Source organism: Lissotriton helveticus, assembly GCF_964261635.1.
Source record: "Lissotriton helveticus chromosome 1_1 unlocalized genomic scaffold, aLisHel1.1 SUPER_1_unloc_7, whole genome shotgun sequence".
Taxonomy (NCBI): Eukaryota; Metazoa; Chordata; class Amphibia; order Caudata; family Salamandridae; genus Lissotriton; species Lissotriton helveticus.
Genome location: NW_027611714.1, coordinates 4,627,577 through 4,644,476, shown reverse-complemented (window position 1 = coordinate 4,644,476; position 16,900 = coordinate 4,627,577). Strand labels below are relative to the sequence as shown.

At 44.4% G+C, this 16,900-nt stretch overlaps 1 pseudogene; it reads left to right on the top strand.

Annotated features, from left to right (window-relative positions):
• LOC144806416 (uncharacterized) overlaps window positions 1-12,201 on the top strand; it is a 435,562-nt pseudogene extending 423,361 nt beyond the window's left edge.
• Window positions 12,202-16,900: the final 4,699 nt, after the last annotated feature.

Below are 16,900 nucleotides of genomic sequence, written 5' to 3'. Positions count from 1 at the left end.
AGACATCGCCGGGTCCGCGGAGCGCCCGCGAGGCGCCGATCAGGCAGATCCTGGATTTCGGCAGGCTCCGACGAGAGGAGGGGGAGGGAGGGAGGAAGGGGGAGGCATCTGGGGAAAGAGAAGAGGTGGGAAAAGACGGGGCAGGAGAGGACACCAGGGGAGGGATCGTGAAGAGAAGCGCTTGCCAAGACAAGAGTACGGTGTCCGATAGGGGACACATGCAATCACAACTAAGCCCTGTCCTTTTCAGACTTGGGGGTGTGTCTTTTTAGCTTTGAGTAACTGAAGACGTCACAGAGAGAACCTAAAAAACACACCCGAGTCCAAAAAAGACAGGGCTTAAATGGAGTGACGCCCCTATCCTCCAATTGCTGGCCAGCATTTACGAGACCAGCCAATGGAGAAGAGGGGCGGGTTTAAGCCCCCAATACTGTAAACATTAAATCTCGGCTGCGCGAACACTGCTGCGCAGTGTAACGCTAGGCCGAGACCTAAAAAGGAGTATAGTAAAGGACCTAAGAAGAATTAATACTATTGTTGTCCCATGTTGCTGTATTGTATGGTAGAGCATGCAAGGTCCAATGCCAATATCCTGCTTTAAGGTGAAGAGTCATAATTAAATATTCATTTTGTAGGTGTGTTTTTATAAAATTACATTTGTTGTGCTATGTTTTCATGAACATTCATTGGTTGTTGTAATTTTTACCTCATCATGAACCATGTCAATAATGTGTTCTCTCTGTCTAAAAACCTATGAAATGTACTGTTTTGGGATATTTGTTGCAATTGTTTTATTTTACAATTTTCCAAAATGCAGACTACAAGTCACTCCTCTTACTGATTTTGTACGTAAAACTTTTCCTTGATTTTGAACTAGTCAGATTCTATGTCAGTTTGCTATTTGATATTATAGAAAAAGATTTTCTTTTTTCTTAGCACGCATTTGTTGTGGTGGTCTGTCTATTGACTTTACATCTTGAGTTATATCAGAGTGTGGCTTTTGATATCATTTGAGGTTAACTGTATGTGATCCTTCTGCAAATATTAAGATGATTATTTCTCTGACTAAGTAACCATTATATCTTTAATATGAGCTTACTGCTTGCTGTAGCTCCAAAGCTAAATGCAAGTGCCTTTACCAAGGGAGCGGTGCTTTAATGGGCAGTATAGCCTGCTATGGTTGACTATAACTTCATTACACTGTTGCCCTATGAGGGCAGAATGTGTTAATTAATAAAACAAAGGTGTCCCAAAGACTGAGGAGGTTGAAACACCTCTGGTACTCCTGAATCTTTGTTTCACAGCTGTTGCTGTGAATGTTGAACAGTTAACAGCCGCATGCAGGACCACAGTGGTTAATTGTTGAACATTCACAGCAATAGCTGTTAAAGGAGGCTGAAGTCAGCCCCCGATTCTCCCTGGGCTCGACTAAACAGCTTTTCATCATTCAGTTGAGCCGGGGAGATGCAGGAGATGAGCAGAATCCCCTTCTTCCTTCTTAGATACCAGTGACACTGCGACCTACGGGAGGAGGAAGAGGGGAGGCTCCTGTGTGCCCTGCTGCAGGCTCTAACTTCTGCCTTCTCTGGCCCAATCCATATATTTCAGAGAGGCAGAAGAAAGAGAGAGGCAGAGGTTGTGTATTAGGACATTGTAATGTTGAGAGCAGCGGGCCTATATCAGGTTGTATAGGCTGCTGCTGCTCCGTTGTCTTCAATGGAGGTCTAAACATTTCAATGTTCCAAGCTTTGTCTTGTGAAGGATTTATTTATACTGACCCCCTGCATCATCCCTTCAGATAATTTATCAATAAAAAGCACCAACACATTGATGCCTTGTTGCTTCCATTGCTCAGCATTCAAACTCTGCATCAGCTTGAGCTTGAATTGCTGTTGCTCCGGGAGCATGGGTTGTTTAAATCTAAGAGTCTGGTTGACTGATTTATGAACCTGTTGTGATTGATACCCCCTCCTGAGGCGTGAGCCGGGAGGTTGCTGTATTTTGTGTTCTGATTTATGTTACTTTGCACGTTTTTACTAGCTGTTCATCCAGCTTTTTAATTTCACTCGCTTTTGCTTGAATACGAAGCTTAATCATTGCACTGTATTTTGCATTTAATGTGATCTTCCCCGCCTGACTAAAAAGTGGTGGTTATATCCTCCCCTCGCCCCCCTCGCTGCTCGCTCGTTTAAAAAACGTTTCTTCCGTCCCCAAGACTCTCACCTACCTCAGCCGATCTTGACGCTGAGTTAGCGCTGTCTTGGGCGGCCGGAATTACTTCCGCGGCCATCTTTGATTGGGGTAGCCTTCGAAGGCACTCGATTGGCCAGTATAAAAGGACATTCCTGGATTGGCTCTCTAACCTGTTGTGATTGATACCCCCTCCTGAGGCATGAGCCGGGAGGTTGCTATATTTTGTGTTCTGATTTATATTACTTTGCACGTTTTTACTAGCTGTTCATCCAGCTTTTTAATTTCACTCGCTTTTGCTTGAATACGAAGCTTAATCATTGCACTGTATTTTGCATTTAATGTGATCTTCCCCGCCTGACTAAAAAGCGGTCGTTATATCCTCCCCTCGCCCCCCTCGCTGCTCGCTCGTTTAAAAAACATTTCTTCCGTCCCCAAGACTCTCACCTACCTCAGCCGATCTTGACGCTGAGTTAGCGCTGTCTTGGGCGGCCGGAATTACTTCCGCGGCCATCTTTGATTGGGGTAGCCTTCAAAGGCACTCGATTGGCCAGTATAAAAGGACATTCCTGGATTGGCTCTCTAACCTGTTGTGATTGATACCCCCTCCTGAGGCATGAGCCGGGAGGTTGCTATATTTTGTGTTCTGATTTATATTACTTTGCACGTTTTTACTAGCTGTTCATCCAGCTTTTTAATTTCACTCGCTTTTGCCTGAATACGAAGCTTAATCATTGCACTGTATTTTGCATTTAATGTGATCTTCCCCGCCTGACTAAAAAGCGGCGGTTATATCCTCCCCTCACCCCCCTCGCTGCTCGCTCGTTTAAAAAACGTTTCTTCCGTCCCCAAGACTCTCACTTACCTCAGCCGATCTTGACGCTGAGTTAGCGCTGTCTTGGGCGGCCAGAATTACTTCCGCGGCCATCTTTGATTGGGGTAGCCTTCAAAGGCACTCGATTGGCCAGTATAAAAGGACATTCCTGGATTGGCTCTCTAACCTGTTGTGATTGATACCCCCTCCTGAGGCGTGAGCCGGGAGGTTGCTGTATTTTGTGTTCTGATTTATGTTACTTTGCACGTTTTTACTAGCTGTTCATCCAGCTTTTTAATTTCACTCGCTTTTGCTTGAATACGAAGCTTAATCATTGCACTGTATTTTGCATTTAATGTGATCTTCCCCGCCTGACTAAAAAGCGGTGGTTATATCCTCCCCTCGCCCCCCTCGCTGCTCGCTCGTTTAAAAAACGTTTCTTCCGTCCCCAAGACTCTCACCTACCTCAGCCGATCTTGACGCTGAGTTAGCGCTGTCTTGGGTGGCCGGAATTACTTCCGCGGCCATCTTTGATTGGGGTAGCCTTCGAAGGCACTCGATTGGCCAGTATAAAAGGACATTCCTGGATTGGCTCTCTAACCTGTTGTGATTGATACCCCCTCCTGAGGCGTGAGCCGGGAGGTTACTGTATTTTGTGTTCTGATTTATGTTACTTTGCATGTTTTTACTAGCTGTTCATCCAGCTTTTTAATTTCACTCGCTTTTGCTTGAATACGAAGCTTAATCATTGCACTGTATTTTGCATTTAATGTGATCTTCCCCGCCTGACTAAAAAGCGGTGGTTATATCCTCCCCTCGCCCCCCTCGCTGCTCGCTCGTTTAAAAAATGTTTCTTCCGTCCCCAAGAATCTCACCTACCTCAGCCGATCTTGATGCTGAGTTAGCGCTGTCTTGGGCGGCCGGAATTACTTCCGCGGCCATCTTTGATTCGGGTAGCCTTCGAAGGCACTCGATTGTACAGTATAAAAAAGGAAGGCTATGCCTCCGCGCAGCGGACGCGATCAGCGGACGCGCCAGACCTGCGCCGGAGTTGTGCCAGAGTCCTGCCTGTCTGTGCCCGTCCGCGACCAGAACCAGTAATCCCCCACATTCCATCTCCTATGATAGTGCCACGCTCAAGTCCTTGAAGCCTAAACACTGCATTTTACCTCCTATTACATCCAAGGATGCTTGCCCCCATTTACCTCTCATAAAATGTCTCTCAGGACAACCTGACGCCCTAAAGCATAACTGCTTCTTCCTGCAGACAACTCCTAACTTGGCACGAATAAAATCTGGTTTGATAAATTGCCGTTCCCTAGTAAAACATACCCTCGATATCGCCCAGACTTTGGAAGAGGACAAATGGGATCTTTTATTTCTAACCGAGACTTGGTTAGGAGATTATACTAATCCCGCGATACACTTAGCCATTCCCTCCGGCTATAGTATATTCTGCGCTAATAGACAGGGCTCACACCCTGGAGGCGGTGTTGCCATAATATACAGATCTCATTGGACTATATCCTCTTTTCCTTACAACCAATTGGAACGCATTGAAGCACTTCCTTTTTGTATTAAAATAGCGGCCAATTTTACTTTCTCTGGCCTTCTGGTTTATCGTCCCCCTAACTCTAAAACATCTCATCTCCCCGTATTCCTAGACTATGTTCTACAAGCCACATCGCGATATGCTAATTTTACTCTTCTTGGGGATTTTAATCTTCACGTTGACAATACCTCGGACTCTACCTCCCTTAACTTTTTGTCTACATTATCAGATGGAGGGCTAAATTAACTTATTAGTTGCCCTACACATAAAGCGGGCCATACCCTTGATCTGATCTGTACCAACTTGGATGGTCTGGCCATTAGTGATCCCCTTCCGGTGATCTGGTTGGACCACCTCCTCGTCCCTTTCTCGTTCCCTTGGCACCGTCAAGATCGCCATATTTGCCCGGCCAAACTACAGGGCAGAAATTGGAGCAAGATCTCCCCTGACAGCCTTGCTGCCCATCTCCAATCTATTGATCTCTTAGACACGACTTCTGACCTAGACACTCGTTTGACCAACTTTAACGGCCGGATTTCTTCTGCAATCGACCTCCTCGCCCCTATCAGGCCCATCAAAACCTACCGCTCTGCTCCATCGGCCCCGTGGTACTCCAATGACCTCCGAAATCTTAAATCAGAATGTAAACGCCTTGAGAGACGCTGGAGAATAACCTACTCACCTGATCGTAAATCTCTCTATAAATCTGCCTTAAAAAAATATAGGAAAAAGATCATTGAACATAAAATAACTTTTCTAGAAGAAAAAATCAACCGTTCACAAGGCTCCTCTAGGGAAATATTTGATACAGTCAGATCTTTCACCGATCCCCTGGCTTTAAAACGCCCACCTGTGGTGTCTCAGACTCTTTGCAATAGCCTCTCTGATTTTTTTGAGAACAAAATAGCCACCATTTACGATTCCTTTCCCAGTAATACCCATGCAAACAAAAGTACCATTAACTTTATCATCACTGGACCTGAGTGTACGTTCTCCAACTTTATAAAGATTGCTTTGGATCAATCTCTTATGGAACTCCTTAAAAGCAAATCCGGTTCTCCTCTTGACCCTTGGCCTGCCAAGCAATACAAGTCCCTAGCACCCATTCTCAACCATACCCTGAACGGGATTTGGAATGACTCGCTACAGATGGGAGTATTTCCAGATTCCTGGAAGCATGCGCGATTAGTCCCCATAATCAAGAAAGCCAACGCCGACCCGAGTGAACCCTCCAACTATAGGCCAATTTCTCTTTTACCAGCTCCCGCTAAAGTGCTCGAAAGACTTGCTCAGCAACAACTAGCGGGTTTTTTAGAAACATCAGGTGCTTACCATGACTCCCAGCACGGCTTCAGGCCAGGGTATAGCACTGAGTCAGCACTAATCGAGATGGCAGATGCAGTACGCTGGAGGATGGATGAGGGATCAAGAGCGGTGTTGGTGCTGCTGGACTTGTCAGCAGCATTCGACACCGTCTCCCACCCCCTCCTCCTAGACCGCCTCCAATCCAAAGGTATCCAATCCAAAGGTATCCAGGGTACGGCCTTAAAATGGATTGCATCTTTTTTGTCCAACCGTACGCAGGCAGTGTTCACTCCCCCATACACCTCAGATAGCCGCCCTCTTCGGTGGGGAGTCCCCCAAGGCTCCTCGCTGAGTCCCCTCCTATTTAATGTTTATTTTTCACCCCTCTTTGATATCATCGCCCAAACTGGAATAAAGGCCACCTCTTACGCCGATGATATTCAACTTTTGTTTTCATTCAACAGCATTACCCCAACAACCTTTGATCCCCTAAAAAACTCCCAGTGGATGGACAATAATTTTTTAAGGCTAAACGCAGGAAAAACTGAGGTACTTTTCTTTCACCAGCCGTCTCCACTTGACCCTAACATCTGGTGGCCTCTTGATTTGAGTGCTCCACCTCTGCCCAAAGACTCTGTGAAAAATTTAGGGGTAAGATGGGACTCCAACCTCACACTACATCATCATGGCCACACAGTCTCCGCTGCATGCTTCGCCAAGATCGGAATGGTAAAAAAGTTTATCAATTTCTTGCCCAGTAACACCAGGAAGATTGTAGTCCAGGCGTTGATTACCTCGCACCTGGACTACGCCAATGGCTTGTATACTGGCCTGTCTGCGGGTCTCTGTCATCGCCTCGAGACAGTCCAGAATGCTGCAGTGCGACTGGTTCGTGGTATTCCCTTACGTGAGCACATCTCGCCCCACCGTCGTAGACTTCATTGGCTACCGATACAAAAAAGGGCAGAATTCAAGGCACTGGTACTGGCTCACCGTGCATTGAGAGGCAAGGGTTCTGCCTATCTTTCCACCTGTCTGATCCCTTACAACAACACTAGGACTCTTCGTTCTTCTTCAAAAAAATCTCATCGCTATTCCCAGATTTAGGAAAACTCGCTCAGGCGGAAAAACTTTCCAAGTGTTTACCTCTGCCCTCGGGAACAAGTTACCAAATTCCATCCGGTTGATTCAGGAAGAACAACCCTTCCGGAGAGCCCTAAAAACTCACCTGTTCTGTTGACCATTTCTTTTCTAAATAATACCTTAGCCAGCATAAGACCACACAGGAGCGCCGGGACACCCCGTTGGGGATTCTGTGCAATATATCAAAATACACGAAATAAAATAAAATCAATAAACGGTGGGCAGAATTATGTACAAGGGCATTAAGGTACCTTTGCAAATCAGATTGTTTTGATTTGCAAGTTTCATGGTCTGTAAATGGAAAGATGGGGGTTATGAAGAAGTGGACTGGGTTGTTAGGGTTTGTTCTCTGAGACTGTGGGTTCACTCTATATTCACAAGGACCTTTTCCAGCAAAGGATCTTGGTTCTTGAACCCAAAAAAAAAATATTTATTCATAACCAGAGTTGCTTCACAATGGCCTCCATAGAACAAGAGATTCTTGTGTTTTGTAAGTTCAGGACGGTTATTGGTAAAATGTGATGAAGTGTGATTGTTGTCTGACACAAAACCATTTCTTTACTTCCTTTCAAGATATTCTGGGATGACCAGGCAGTGCAGCGTGGCTGCCACCCTCGGAAGAACAAAATAAAGTATAACTGTCAGGTAAGGATTCCTATAACTCTACGTTTCCTTTTCCCCTGCTTCTTCTTTCTCTATTCCCTTTCTTGATCTCTGTTTTTTTTGTCTCTACACTTCAACATTTGACTCCTTCTGTGCACTATTCTTGTTGTTATCAAACTTCTGATAATCACCTGATGGATCCACATTCCTCCTGGTACATGTTGGGAGTGTAGTGCAGGTCCAATTCTTTTTAGGTCAGTTTTGCCTAGCAGTTCCTTAACAATTGGCATATTTGTCTCCTCTTCCAGACCACATGATACCATCCTCCCTCTGTCTGTTCTTTCTGCGTATTTTCTCTCTGGATCTGACTTCCATCTCTTTGCATCCTCCCATCCTGCCCTTTTTTGTCCTGTCTACTACAAGCAAAAGACACAGTACATGTGCGTGGACACACATGCACACAGGGCTTGCTATAGGGTGGTGCGACCGGTGGAACTGCTCCTGGTGCTGACCTTGGGGGCACTGTATTTAGAAGTAACTTATGGGTTCACAAGCATCTGCTGAAGAGTAGGGGTGGGCTCAATTTGAGTAGTTGCGCTACGCAAAGGTTGTCGAAATGGTAAAAAATCTCCGCGAGCGCACAAACGTTCAGCGAACACACGGAATTGCTTGTTCCGCCCGTTCACGTTGCTTTTTTCCTGTTCGCGAATGCTGTTTGCGTGCTTGGGGAGAAATATCTCGCAAACAAGCATTTTGAAAGCGCGAGCAAGCAAAAAATTCCTCGAAACCGTCGAATCGCAGAACGCAAAATTACCCAATTGTTTTGTGTTTTTCTTTTTTTGACCCTTTTTGGTTTCCTTTACTGTTGTGCTATTCAATAACATGTCCCTTCCTAGAACACTCGAAAAAGGAATAGATTAACAGTCTAGGTGGGCAGGGGAGTAAATAACATCTAGTAATTTATTACAAGAATTACAAATATCTCACTATGTTCCCAGCCGTTGCCACAGAAATTGCAATTTGATAGTGTGGCTGCTTCTGAGAATCTGTGTTTCTTTCTTAAATATTTACTTCTTTTGCTCTCACATCCTTGATTTCCAGTGATCACAAGCTCCCGATCAACACTGTTTCACCACTATCAGAAATGCAACTCAAACTGATTTCCTGTCTTATTTTTGTTAATGCTTTCTTTGTGCAAAGTATAAAGTCACAAATATTTTGTCTTTGTGTTCATTTACAATTTTTGACTCCATTTCTACAGGTGACAGAAGCATGAACAGAAAAAAGAAGGTTTAAATTTAGTGAAACACAACGAAAAAGATTATTTCAAGGAAAGTTAAAACATTCTCGAGCTCTAGAGAAGAAACACATTCTATGTGCCAGGAATGGTGAGGATGTTGGAGCGGAAGAAACTGGTGAATGTGAAAGTTGTCAACTCCCTAAAGCAAAATTATCATAAATGTTTATCAAGTGTCAGTAACTGAGATTAAGGAGAACATTCGCCACAACTGATACCCACACAGAGCACTTGAGAAAACTCGTGTTGCAAATTCTGTTTGATGGTTTATGAGAACTGCATTGGAGACTTAAACCCTCCCCAACAGATCAGCATCCGTAGATGTGTTGTGATGTGACAGAACCGTCAAAAAGACTAATATCCCCGATTTACAAGTGCAAGCTTTTGACTCCGTCTCCTGTGATTCAGAGGAGAGAAAAGATTGTTTAAAAGAAACAAATTGTAACTGCTCTTTATTAGATGTTGTTTCGGCAAAGATGCCGGATTATCATTTCCAATATAGGAAGATTTTCGCCCACCAACTGTCTCTTCGGTTGATCCGAGTAGTTTCCAAGTGGCCTGAACCTTCCAAAGTGGATCATGTACTTGTCTTAGCCACTGAGCAAAAACAGCATATACTGCTACAGAAAGTATAAAAGGGGCCAGTGTTACACTATTGATAATTCATAAACCACCCTGGCATGCCCTAATTACCTGCCATTACTTGAATGAACAAACATACTTAACAGGCAAACACTAAAGCCCAAAGACCTTATAAGTGCCTTTAAAACTCCTAAATCAAATGTGATAAACTAGAATACCTAAATGAGACTAATTAAACTAGACAGAATTCACCCGGGCATAACTTGGAGAATATGAATCCATGAGGAGCATCTTAGTAAATACAAGGGGCTCCTCAGTGAAAGTTTATAAGACAAGTTAGATCGGTGCCTTTAAAGGTAGGAAAATGATCTCCAGGAAAAAACTATAATTAGTTAAATACATATGTTAAGAAGAGCATCTGAAATTTATTTTAGAAGTTAATGCTGAGTTGTAACAAACAAGTACATGATCAGAAATCAGATTCAGTCTTAAGATGGCATGTATCCAGGAACAAACCCAACTTGGAGAAACAAAGAACTCGAATGAGAGCAATGAATGTGAGAACAGCTTTAGCCATCAATCCCACCTCACTAAACATGAGAAAACTAGCACTGGACGAAAGCCCTATCAGTGTCCAGAATGCCAGAAAGGCTTCACTTGTAAATCCAACCTTACGGTACATGAACGAACCCACACTGGGCAGAAACCGTATCAGTGCTCTGAATGCTGTAAAAGCTTCAGTAGCAAATCCAATCTCACTTCACATGAAAGAACCCACACTGGTCAAAAACCTTATCAATGCTCTGAATGCTGTAAAAGCTTCAGTCAAAAATACAGGCTTACTGCACATGAAAAAACCCACACTGGGCAGAAACCGTATCAGTGTTCTGAATGCCAAAAAGCTTTCTATCACAAATCCGGTTTAACTCTACATGAGAGAATCCATACTGGGCTCAAACCCTATCAGTGCTCTGAATGCCAGAAAAGCTTCAGTCGGAAAATAATTCTCACTCGCCATGAGAGAACTCACACTGGGCAAAAACCTTATCAGTGCTCTGAATGCCAGAAAAGCTTCAGTCATAAATCCAGCCTTACTGCACATGAAAGGACCCACACTGGACAGAAACCTTTTCAGTGCTCTGAATGCTGTAAAAGCTTCAATCAGAAATACAACCTTACTGTACATCAACGAACCCACACTGGGCATAATCCATATCAGTGCTCTGAATGCCAGAAAAGCTTCAGACTGAAACAGGCTCTCACTAGACATGAGAGAACTCACACTGGGGTAAGACCGTCTTAGCTCTCTGAATGCTGTAAAAGTTTCAGCCGGAAATCTGGTCTCACTCAACCTGCTAGAACTTACCTGGAAAAAATCTCGTCATTGTTCTAAATGCCAGGGAAGCGTCTACTGGAGATTCAGTTTCATTCAACAAGAGAGAACCCACAATGAGAAAGAAAATGATCTGTGCTCTCAATGTGACAAAAACGTTAGTTGTAAATGTAACCTTTTTACATAAGAGAGACAATGTGGGAGAATAAAAGGTGCTCACTGTGAACCCTGAGGAGGAGCTTTCAGCATCACAAAACCTTTGCATGAAGCAGCCACAAAGACATCGATCCGTTGTTTGTCCAACAAACCGTCTACTGAGAAAAGCTCACAGTGTGGGATGGAAATGCATGAATTAACCTCATTCTTTTGTAACTATTTGTGGCCTCATTCCATTCAGCGTGTTGTGCTTGCTGAGTGTTTATAAGCCATGACTGACCCACAAAGTCCATTTGATCCTGAACTTTGAGGCCACGCCCCCAAGGGTCTGGAATGCATGTAACTTCAAATTGTTTCCATCCTTAATGAGCTTCACCAGGGGGCTGCAGCAGGAGTCCCTTTGTCGTAGGTCTCTATGGGACCAACATCTGTTCCTATCTGTACCACGTAGGGCTCATCATTGAGAAAAACTAAAGGTGATGGATGGAATGGTAGCTAATCGCTGCAACATCCCACCACATCATTCTCTAGTCCTGTGTAACTACAGACGAGGCCAGCCATATGCAAACCATTCTTGGCTCCACCCTAAATAGTCCTAATGACTTCTGTTCCAATGGGACATGGCCTCGTATTACAAAGATGCATACGAGTGGCCTCTTTCCATCTTCTTTTTGTTTCAAATGGAACCTGCTATCCCCTTAACCATGCCTCAGGCCTGCCACGTTCCATGCTTTGGCTCTTATCATCAACCTTGAACCATCTCCATAACTTGGAAGCACCGAAGAATGTGCAGCTGTTGTAACTGCTTGAAGTTTCCCGCATGTTGATGGCCCTGGATTCAGGTTCAACTTGATAGCCCAACTCTACTCTGTGGGAATTTTGCACTTCAAGCCACTTCTGTGCAGCTCGTCACCTTCTGAGACTCATTCAGCCAAAAACCTTGCTTCAAATTCCAGTGTTAATCATCACCAGAGACTAAACGTATCTTTGTCCTCTTGAGCATAGCTACCGAAGTCAGCTACAATTTTGTAGGTGACTTCCTGATTGATTCAGTGGATCTGCTTTTTTTTTATTCATTTACCTTTTTGTTTGGTTTTGACAGTGGTTTTGCTAATTAGTAATGCTTAAATCACAGCCCTCCTTTAGATTTTGCTTCTGAATAAGTATTAAATATTCTTTTGATCTAAACTTGGTTTGAATCTTAAAGTTCCTTGTCTATTTTTAATAAACTGTATTGAAATTTGTGACTTCCACTGTTTTTCTTTACCTTCGAGTGCGCCTTAGGCCATACTGCTCAGGCCACGTTACCAAAAGCGAGCTAAGAACCCTTGAGTAGAAGACACATTTACCTTTGCTGACCAAAGTTTGGGAAAATCAAAGCAGGCTGACTCCAGAAAGCACACTAAGATACTCTCTTAGGTGGCATCTGTGCCACCTGTAGATGCAAAAAGCCAAGATTACGAGGGAAGCTGTTGGTATCTGTGCCCCAAGAATTTGAGACTGCCACCCTCTCAGTCTGAAACAGTTGAAAGAGCTAAAGATGCACCCGTCAGAGATTCATATCTCAGCAACTAAGACTGCTCACTGCTGCCATACAACACTCAGACTGTTACCTGAATCACAATCCCTGTGCAATGTACAAACCTTTACATAAACAAGTTGTGTTGCGCTTTGTGAACAGGCTTTCACCCCCCCTTTGTATGTAAATGAGTTTCTGTGATCAGACACCCCAGGCTCACATTTCTTCTACTGCGGATGATAATATGAGAACTGTAACGATATCACAAACAAGGGCTGTATTGAGAAATAATCGTTTTCCAAGTCACACAGTAGTTTGTAGTTCTTTATTATTCTTTTAAATGTACATCTCCCATCCCGTTTCAAGGTAGAGTATAGTTTGCGAAGCGCGACTCTCTTGTGGCCCGCTCCCCAGATTAGGTCCATAAGAACAGAAACAGAGTCCAATTTCCTGAAGAAGCGCCGGGGCGGGTAAACTGGAGGGGGGGGGGGTCGAGAAGCAGTATAAATGTATTAACATCATTTTTGCAACTTCCACTCTACCCATGGGTCGATAGTGGCAGGGAGCCCCAAAATGACAGGGAGCTGCAAACATTGGACATCACCTAAATTGCCCTGTATATGTTCTTTGTCGGTGTGGTAAGTTCACCCCTAAATACCTGAAGATGTCAGGGTGCCACCCCAGTGCTAATTGGGGCAGCACTTCCTGTTGTAAGTTGTGAGTTTGCGCATGGGATTTAAGCTGGATTTGGTCCAATTTAGCCTTAATCTAGAAGCCCTACCAAAATCGTCTAGAACATCCATCACCTGTGGTAGATACGAATGCACGATCCTGAGGTACACAAATGCATCATCAGCATACAGTGATATGTCCTCTCAATTTGGCTCGCTCGGTATACAGATTGCTGGGTCCTGTGAACGAAACAGGACAGCGAACAGATCCATGGCTAGGGCAAAAGTAATCGACAGCGGGCATCTTTTCTGCATGCTTCAAAAGAAACTGAGATCTCTGCCTGTCCGGATGCGGGCCAGCGGGATGGTGTATTAGTCAAAGCAGGGGCGGACGTGCAGCGGACGCGCGCAGCGGGCTCCCCAAAGGCAAGCCCATCTGCGCCCGTCCACGCCATTACGAGACACGGGGCACGCCACCCTGCCAAAAAATACATCTATTCTATAGCCAGTCTCCTACATATGGCACCCAAGAAACTTTATACGATTGAGGATCATTTACAGCAAAAGCTACAGCCCTTTGGGACATCCTGGCAGCCCTCCCCGACAATTACTATATCCTACGCACAGACAGGCCACTAGGGAAGAGAGGGGGAGGAGTGGCTGCAATTTAAAAAAAAAAGAACTTCCTGCCTCTGCCCTGTCTCACCTGGTAATTGCATCAGTAGATTCTCTTGTAATTAAACTTACTTTATACAGTAGCACGCTTATTTTTCTGATATTATACAGACCCCCGCAACAATGCCTGACTTCCCCAAGACCCTTGCTAATCACATTGCATCTTTGATCTCTGACTATGACAAAGTAATGACTATAGGTGACCTGAACTACTAGGCCAATGAGACTGATGAGGAAAAATCTTCCAGAGAGCTTTCTGAGTCCCTTGCCTGTCTAAACCTTACTCAACACATTGATACCCCTACGCACATTAAGGGCCACACCCTTGATCAAGTGTGGTCAATCAATGTTAACATGACTAACCTGGCAGTACTACCCTGCGCTTGGTCTAATCACTATATCATCAATTTTATTCTGCTTGCCCCCTCCCCCACTGAACTCTAATCCCTCACTCTCAAAAAGCACTTATAGAAACTGGAATCGGGTTGAGCTGGATAAACTATTAGAAACTCTGTTTACGGAGCAGCCGGTACCAGAAGGCAATCCTGATAACTGGGAGAGTAAGATTAACGATTATCAAAAGAAGGCCTTCGATCTCCATGCACCTATACAGACCAAAACCTACCTCCCTAGGCAGCATGAAGACGCCAAAGGGTTTAACAAGGATCTAAAAACATTAAACTCCAAGTACGCCAAGCTGAGCGAAAGTAGAGAAAAACCTACAAAGATAAACTTGATTACATCACCATTCTTCATCAGTATAAGGTGGCTATACTGGAGGCCAAGACAGCCTTCTTTACGAACAGGGTACTCGACTCCGACAATGGCTCGAAAGAAATCTTCAAAATCGTAAAAGAACTCTCTAAAACCAGCCGTGTCACTCCTTTTTTTGAGCCTAGTCAGGTACTTCGCGATGATCTGAACTCCTTTTTCTTAGACAAAATAAAGAAAATTTCAAAATTCCAATGCTCCCACTACCTGTGACCCCCGAAACAACAGGGAGGCTTCCAATCCTTGTGTTCTCAACTCCCTTCCCTTAATGGACAAGAAATGTTTCCTTGACCTTGTCGCTAAGATCAAATCAGGCTCCCCTACGGAGGATTGCCCCATCTATGTCTCCAAAGCAATCTATCGGTCCTTCCCCGAAATCTTTCTTAAATTACTGAACCATTCACTGTCCCTTGGCATTGTTCCATTTACTTTTAAAGAAGCCGTGGTCGTTACACTTCAGAAAAAAGGAAGGCATGGACCCCAATAAATTGGAGAACTACAGACCCATCGCTCTCCTCCCTTTCCCCGCGAAAGTGCAGATGACCCATGTGGCTACTTGCCTCAGCTCTTTTCTGGAAACCACTAAATTCTTGGATAACCATCAGGCAGGTTTTCATCCCGCACACTCCACTGAAGCAGTGATTCTATCAGTACTGGATGACCTCAAGGGACAGGTCAAAATGGGCCATACTCAGGCTCTGATCCTCCTTGACCTGTCTGCGGCATTTGACACAGTGAACCACAAAATCTTGTTGGAGCGCATTGCCGCAGCAGGTCTCGAGGGCTCTGCCCTTGCCTGGGTCAGCTCATTTCTGGAAGCCTATAAACAGTCAGGGTGGCTCTCACCCTTCAAATCTAGAATGGTAGACCTGAACTGTGGCGTTCCTCAGGGTTCCTCCCTCTCGCCAATTTTATTTAATATCTATATACGATCCCTGATTTCAGGTCTACGTCAGATGGGTGTGAAAATCTTCAACTACGCAGATGACATGCAGCTTATTTTCACCCTTGACAACTCTGTAGAATCTAAGGATTTTGTCAAGAGGTCTATGCTCTATGTGAAAGCATGGATGAATGAAAATCAACTAGAGCTAGAACTAGAGCTGAACTCAGAAAAAACTGAGATCATCGTTCTCCACAGCAAACCTGACTACTGGACCCCCTCCTATTGGTTCCTCGATCTAGGAGAGGCACCCATCCCTAAATCTGCTATAAAAAGTCTTGGTGTTCATATTGATGCCGACCTCTCTGTGAGCACCCAAATTGGCTCAGTGACATCGCCATGCTTTGTCCAATTGTGCAAACTGTGCAAGATCAGACACTTCTTTAGTAAGAAAGCCATCACCCAAATCGCCATAGCCCTAATCCTTTCTAAAATTGACTATGGGAATGTCCTCTACATTGGACTCCCACAATTCCCGAGACACCGATTGGAGATGATTCAAAATCAAGTGGCGAGGATCATCTATCTTAAGGACAGAAAATGGCATATTAGCCCCCTGCTTAAAGACGTCCACTGGCTCCCAGTGGAGCAACGAGCCTTGTTCAAAGCTGGTTGTACACTCTTCAAAGCTATTCAAGACACCGGCCCAAGATTCATCGTCTCTTTGATCAATAAACATCTACCTAAGGTGACTTTGAGGTCCTCCCACCAGAATCTCCTGACAGTGCCCAGAATCCGTCGCAAACGCGTTGGCAGGACTAGGTTCCCTTTCCTGGGTCCCATGATCTGGAATGCTTTACCTGCTCACCTCAGGCTTGAGAGAGACTATCTGCGGTTCAGAAACAGCTAAAGAGCTGGCTCTTCACTACGGCCTACAACTAGATATCTCGGGCCCACAACTGCACTTATCTATTCACTCTCACAGTGCTAAGAAACCTGCCGGTGTACCTGCGCTCTAGAAATCCCCATATAACATAGCATAACATAGCGTATCGTGACACAGGACGTCACACCTTCTCCCCCTCACACATTCTAAACTTAAATAAAATAAAAGGAAACTTAATTATAAATGCAAAGGATACAAAGAACATAATAGAGAATGCAGTTACGAACTTTGAAGAACACAACAAAGCGATTTTATAGGCAAAGAGAAAACTGGGGTGCATGGGAAATGGGAAAGAGCTCACTTTAAAAAACACAATTGTGCAAACGTCAGGGAATACATTTCAAGTGAAGTGGCCCAGAGCCCCTTTCTCGTGCAAAAGGCTCTTCCACCTCAGAGCCCGAATCAGGCCCAGCAGTTGCGGTGATTCTATGGTCACTTGTCTTTATTGCATTTTTAAAAA